At 52.1% G+C, this 6,155-nt stretch overlaps 1 pseudogene; it reads left to right on the top strand.

Moving 5' to 3' along the window:
- Positions 1-404: 404 nt before the first annotated feature.
- Positions 405-585, top strand: LOC134413739 (small nucleolar RNA SNORA74; annotated as a pseudogene).
- Positions 586-6,155: the final 5,570 nt, after the last annotated feature.

The raw sequence follows: 6,155 nt of genomic DNA, 5'->3' as shown, positions 1-6,155 counted from the left end.
GCAGCTCTGAGGTGCCCCGGCCCCATGGCGTGTGGAACCCCGAGCTGAGCTGTGCTGGGACAGCCGGGGAGGCGCTCCGGGAGGGCACTGGAGCCTGCGAGAGCAGATGTGAAGGGATAACCTGCCCGTGGGACACAGCAAGAGCTCTGGAGCCACATGGGTGAGGTGTGACCGTGAGCCAGCCTGGGAAAATGGGCAAAAATATTTTGCTGTCTAAAAGGCCTCTGCTGGCTCCTGTGCTAGCCTCAGGTCCTCAGGGTGGAAATAACGTGGTTTATCCAGAAATAAGTTTAGCTTATCTATTCCTCTTGCTGGATGAAGCCTTGATGAGAGTAGGCATCATCAGAAAAGTGCCTCCACGTTTTTTCTGCACTGTAAACCCTCCAGTTCTGGGGTTTTTGTCTCCCAGCAGCAGTCAGCTGCTCGTGGCTGCTCAGTGCCTGTGGCAGTGTTATGCTGCTGGGAGAGAAGGGTGCTGCTGAGCTTTCCTGGCACCAGCGAGGCTGTCCTGGTGCTCAGTGGTGCCAGGTTTTGGCAGCACTCTGCATGCCTGAGAGTGGAGTAACTTCTGCCCGTGGAGACAGGTGACTAGACTGTACATGTTCATGCAGCAACAGGCAGCTTTATTGAGATCTAACTTCCTTATATAGATAAGAAGGCCCATGAAGGTAATCCTCATTGGCTGAGCCAGTTACTACTCAGCTAACCAGCCAATAGCAGCCTGAGTCTCCAATGGCCTGGGCCTGCTCTTACTGGTCGAATTACATAAGGAAGGTAATTATATAATAAATCACTTATGAAGTTGGAATTATTTTTACTGTGTGGCCTACAGGCCAGATGTAGAGCATCACAGAGGAATAGCTCATAAATATGGAACTTGTGTGTGTCATAAAACCTGTATAGCTCATAAATATGGAACTTGTGTGTGTCATAAAACCTCTGTTCGCATGATGTTTGGGGCACTCGAATGGAGGAAGGATCCTCCACGTGATCAGTGCTGCAATAAAAATGAATGCTTTTTGATACTCAAACTGTGTTAGAAAGTTTCTTTTTGGGTGATTTCAGTGTCAGTTCCACAAGGCCCTGTAGTTTCACAGTGGCCCCCTGGTTCTAAAGTGTCACGATGGCCTCAGTCGCACAAGGCCCCACAATGTCCAAAGAGTCCCCTTAATTCCATGGGGCCCTGAAGTGCTACAATGGCCCCTCGGCTCCATGAGGCCCTGCAGTTCCACCCTGGGGCAGGAGGCCAGGAGGAACTCGTTCCCCACATGCTGCAGCTCCCTGGGCCAGCTGGCACCAACACCTTCTCCCAGGCCTGCACTGCTGGGCACAGCCAAGGCTGAGCCACACTGCAGCTCCCTGGAAACCACAGTGGGGACTGCGAGGCCAAAACCCGAGTCACAGACAGTTTGTCACTCTTCCTGTCTGTATCTGACCAAGAAATGTCCCATTGTGGGGTCCCCTTTCCTGCAGTCACTGCAGCACTGGGACCATCCCTGGAGCTCTGAGCACGAGAAATGGCCAGCGTTGCACCTCTGCACTGACTCGGGGATGGTGGGAAATGCTCTCTGGGGTGGCTGGAACCATGGAAAAAGGACAGTTGGGAGCACAGAGGGAAACCCAGCTGGGCTGCTGGACTGGGGCAAGACATCTCTGTCTGGGGGAGAAGTTGGCTGTGAAACTCCCTCCTGTGGATGCTCACGTGCCCAAGAGTTGGGCACTGAAGAGCATCACAACAACAGACAGGAGGATGGGGCGGCCAGGATTAAAGTGCCTCAGGGGGGTCTGGACTGGCCACACAAGGGTGAACCCTGGACACCATCTCCAGGTTATCCCTGACTGTGAAACATGGGCTGAGATCAATCAGGGCCAGGCCAGGCAAAGCCCCTGTGGTGTGGGGGGGGCAATGGTGGGAATATAAATCTGGGGCGACATGTGGTCTTGGTAGTAGGTGTAGTAAATTGGGAGCACCATTCCTAAACCACAACAGCCCTGTCAGAACCAGTCCCTGCACTGTCCCCACTCTGCTGCCCCACAGCTGCTGGATCAGGAAGGGCAGTGATGCCGAATTTTGCCCCAAAAGGCAAGAATAACTGCTTAAGAGACTCAGTCTAAGTCAGATAAGCAGGAGGTATTTTATTGCGACGCGTCGGAGAAATCACAAAATGGACTTCTAAATTATGTACAGCAAAAGCGGGTTTTTATACAATTTTAAACAAGGATTACATCATTTATTACATGCATATTCATAGGCAGGCGGGGTCTTCCAGGAATTCCTGGTCTTCCTTAGTTAAATTTTAAGCTTTTCCTAATTTGGACTTCTTCCTGTTATCTTTGGCATGTTTTTCCATGGCTTGGCTGAAGTTACTGTTGTACTTGGCTTGATTCTAACGGCTTGGCAGGTCACTTTAACTTATTGACTTGATTCTAACGGTTTGGCAGGTCACTTTAACTTATTGGCTTCCACTTCTGCTTCTTCAAATATTTTAATTCCAAAGTTTCTTCTGTGAGTGTATTTTAGATTATTTATTAACGTATCTAGATATCTGATCAAAGTTCTTCCTAATAGTGTGTTTTAGGTTATTTATTAACTTCTGCGATTGTCTTGATATACTTTTAAGTGTCTTTTAATTCTTTTATTTCTCAAAAACTATTGTTCATTATAATAAATGGCTTCAGCAGAGCCATGGGGGAGGAAAATGCACAGGGACTCCTCCTGGGAGCGACCTTCCATCCTGATACTCAGACCCCAAGGCAGAAACCCCCATCGTCAGCTGGGAGGTCACCGTCAGAGTCTCTGCCAATATCCCACTTGGTGAATCATTCCCACTGAGATTTTGGTCCTTCCTTTCAGTTTCTTTACTTTTGGGGCTTTTAATGATTCCTCCATAAACATGGCAATTCATGTCCCTAATATGGCAATTCTTTCCTTTTTATGAAAGTGTTGGGAATTAGGCCACATTAAAATGCTGGCAGGGTGTGCATAGGTATTTGCAGCCCTGTGGAGAAGCAGTTGGGATATAAGAACCAAAGAAATGTAAAATGGTTTGAGTTAGAAGAGACCGAAAAGAGTCTCTGGTAAAACTCCCATTACCCAGGAACACCTTCACTCATTCAGGTTGTACAAAGCCCCTGACCTTAAACACATCCAGTGATGGGGTTTCAATTCTGAGGGCAGCTTATGCCAGTGTCCTGCCACCATCATCAAAAAATATTTCGTCCTTACAGAAAATCTAAATCTGCCCTCAGTCACTTAAAAGATACAGTGTATTATTCTGTATTATATTCCCCAATACAATCTTGGGCAAAAATGTACTCAGCCATTCCTGGACTTAAGTCACATCTCCAGGGCTGAGCACCTTTGAGAAGGCCCAGAGATCTCCCAGGATGGGATTTGGAGGCCCCAAGAACATGATCAGTGTATGGGAACTGTAAGTCCTGGGTTCGGTGGAGACTGAGGGCAGAACAAGAACAGCCTGTGAGGATGACAAAGGTGGATTCAAATATATTGGACCTCTTCTTCATAGTGGAAATGAATCTGAGATAGAAATAATGTCACCAAGTGCAGCTGTGAAGACCCAGAATGGAAACAAGGAGAGATTAATTTCCCTGCCAGGGCAGGGCTGTGGCACAACACATCTCCCAGAAGGAGTCTGGGTCAGCCCCAGGCTCTGTGTGGGCAGGCAGGGGCAGGCAGGAGGCAGAGCTGTCAGCAAAGGAAGGGCCCAGCCAGGTGGGGCAGCCGGGGGATGCCGACAGCCTGCAGGGAGAGAGGCGCAGGGCAGGGACACCGTGGGACAGCCTGGGCTGCACAGGGCACAGGGAGGGGCAGCAGCTGCAAGACAGCCCTGCCAGAGCCAACTTGGGCAGCACTTTGGCCATGGCTGCTGGGCCTGGGCCTGAGGCAGGAGCAGGAGACAAGTGACCCTTGCAGGCCTGGGGCCTCATTGCGTCCTTGTCCCTGCTCAGCAGCCTGGCAGGGGCCGCCCCATGCTCCTGCCCTGGGCATTGCACATCCCCACATGCCAGTGCCCATCCCGGGAAGAGCCCTGAGCAAGGAGGGAGGGACAGGATCTGCCTGGCCAGGGGCTGGGGCTCAGGCCTTGGCCCTTTGCATTCCTCAAACACATCCAGGTTTGCTCAGCACCAGAGACACCTTTGCCTTGTTGGTCCCCAGCTGTCATCACTGCCTCCAGTGTTCTGCTGTCCCTGGAACCAGGGGAAAATTTCTCATTTGTGTCTCTCAGTGGTACCCATTAAAACTTGGAAAACTTTGGAGTTTCAATTTAATTTTGAGTTGTTGAGAAGTTTTTTGAAGACACTCTCTCAGGGACTCAGTTTGATGTAAATAACACCAAATCCCCGAGTCTCATTTAAGTCCTTGTGCTGTGTCTATGCTGCTGAGCTTTAAAGGAACAGCTCTTCCCAGGACCAGCTCCTCTCCCAGCCCAGCAGGGCTGAGGGCTCTGCCTGCAGCCACTGAGGGGACAGGAGCCAGGCAGAGACAGGCTGAAGGCAATCAGGATGGGGAAGACATTGAGCTGAGACTTCACTTGGGGAAACATCTTCACAGCCCTGTGCATGGTGAGTGTGTGGGTGCAGGGCAATGTCCCCTGTGCTCCTGGAGGGATCTCCTGAAGCCAGAACACCCCACAGCCTGGGGGATGTGTCAGGAGGACTCTCCCCGTTTCTCTGTGGCACAGGAGGAGGAAGAGGTGGAGGAGGAGGATGTGCTGCAGAGCGGGGCTGCCCTGGGCACCATCAGAGGGACAGGGCAGGATGGCTCCTGCTGCCAGGGACGGCTGCACGGGGTGAAGCTGGGGCTGCAGCCGGGGCTGCTCAGGGCTGTCCTGCAGAGCAGCTCCTGCAGCCCTCAGGGCTCTTGGCCAGCCCAGGGCATGTGCCACCTGCCAGGGGCAGCTCTCAGCCTGCCTGGCAGCTCCCCATGGACGCTGCAGGGGAGAAGTCAGAGGTGGAAGGAGCCACCCCTATCAGGGCAGATTCCTCCTGCTGTGGAGATGGTGCTGCATGGCCAGGGCTGCTCTCAGCTTTCTCCTCAAGGGAAGGGAAAGGGGCTGTCAGCTTTGCCTGTGTCACTGAGACTCCTGCACTGTCAGCCTGGGCATCAGCAGATGTGCCTCAGATCTCCCTCAGACAGTGCCTCCTCAGCCTCCTCTCCCTACAGACAGCAGCAGCAGCACCTTGGCTTGCAGCATCTCTGTTTGTCTGGCCTGCCCTTAAGGCCCTGCTGCCAGGGAGATGCCCCTGGGCAGTGCCCTGTGCTGGGAGGGGTCTGCAGGACAGAGCTGAGACCCCAGGGCTGGGCTGGGCCCTGGCAGCACAGGCAGGGACAAGGCTTGGATAGAGAGAAACAGCTCCCAGTAGGCACAACTCCAGGCAGCAGAGAGCCAGACTAGCCCTTGGTATCCTTTCCTGTTCATGTGCATAGGGAAAGAGAGAAGGGTTTGGAAAAAAAAAATTCAGCTGGAGAATTCAAAAAGTCTACTTCATTTTTCAAAAAATATTAAAGTGTGATCACGGTGAAATAGAGAGAGGTTAAATGAACAAAGGGCACCTGTGTGGTTCCAGTAGGTCTGACTGCCCTGCGGCACAGGGAGCCCTGTTTTCCCTCAGGTCTCCCCAGTATTCAGGCTGAGTGCAATGCTGAAAGTAAAGCAGTAACTCAGAAGGAGCACAAGCCTGAAATCAAAAAGGAAATCTGTCCAAGCTTGTCAATGTCTTTTTCAACAGCGCACCATGCCCAGAGTGAAGGAATGTCCAACAGCAGCTCCATCAGGCACTTCCTCCTCCTGGCATTGGCAGACATGGGGCAGCTGCAACTCCTGCACTTCTGCCTCTTGCTGGGCATCTCCCTGGCTGCCCTCCTGGGCAATGGCCTCATCATCAGCGCCATAGCCTGCAGCCACCACCTGCACAAGCCCATGTTCTTCTTCCTGCTCAACCTGGCCCTCAGCGACCTGGGCTCCATCTGCACCACTGTCCCCAAAGCCATGCACAATTCCCTCTGGGACACCAGGGACATCTCCTACAAAGGATGTGCTGCACAGCTCTTTTTCTTTTTGTTTTTCCTCTCAGCAGAGTATTTCCTCCTGACCATCATGTGCTACGACCGCTACGTGTCCATCTGCAAACCC

Source organism: Melospiza melodia, unplaced genomic scaffold (genome assembly GCF_035770615.1).
Source record: "Melospiza melodia melodia isolate bMelMel2 unplaced genomic scaffold, bMelMel2.pri scaffold_48, whole genome shotgun sequence".
Classification (NCBI taxonomy): domain Eukaryota; kingdom Metazoa; phylum Chordata; class Aves; order Passeriformes; family Passerellidae; genus Melospiza; species Melospiza melodia.
The sequence above is the reverse complement of the archived record's forward strand: the minus strand, read 5'-3'. Positions and strand labels throughout refer to the sequence as shown.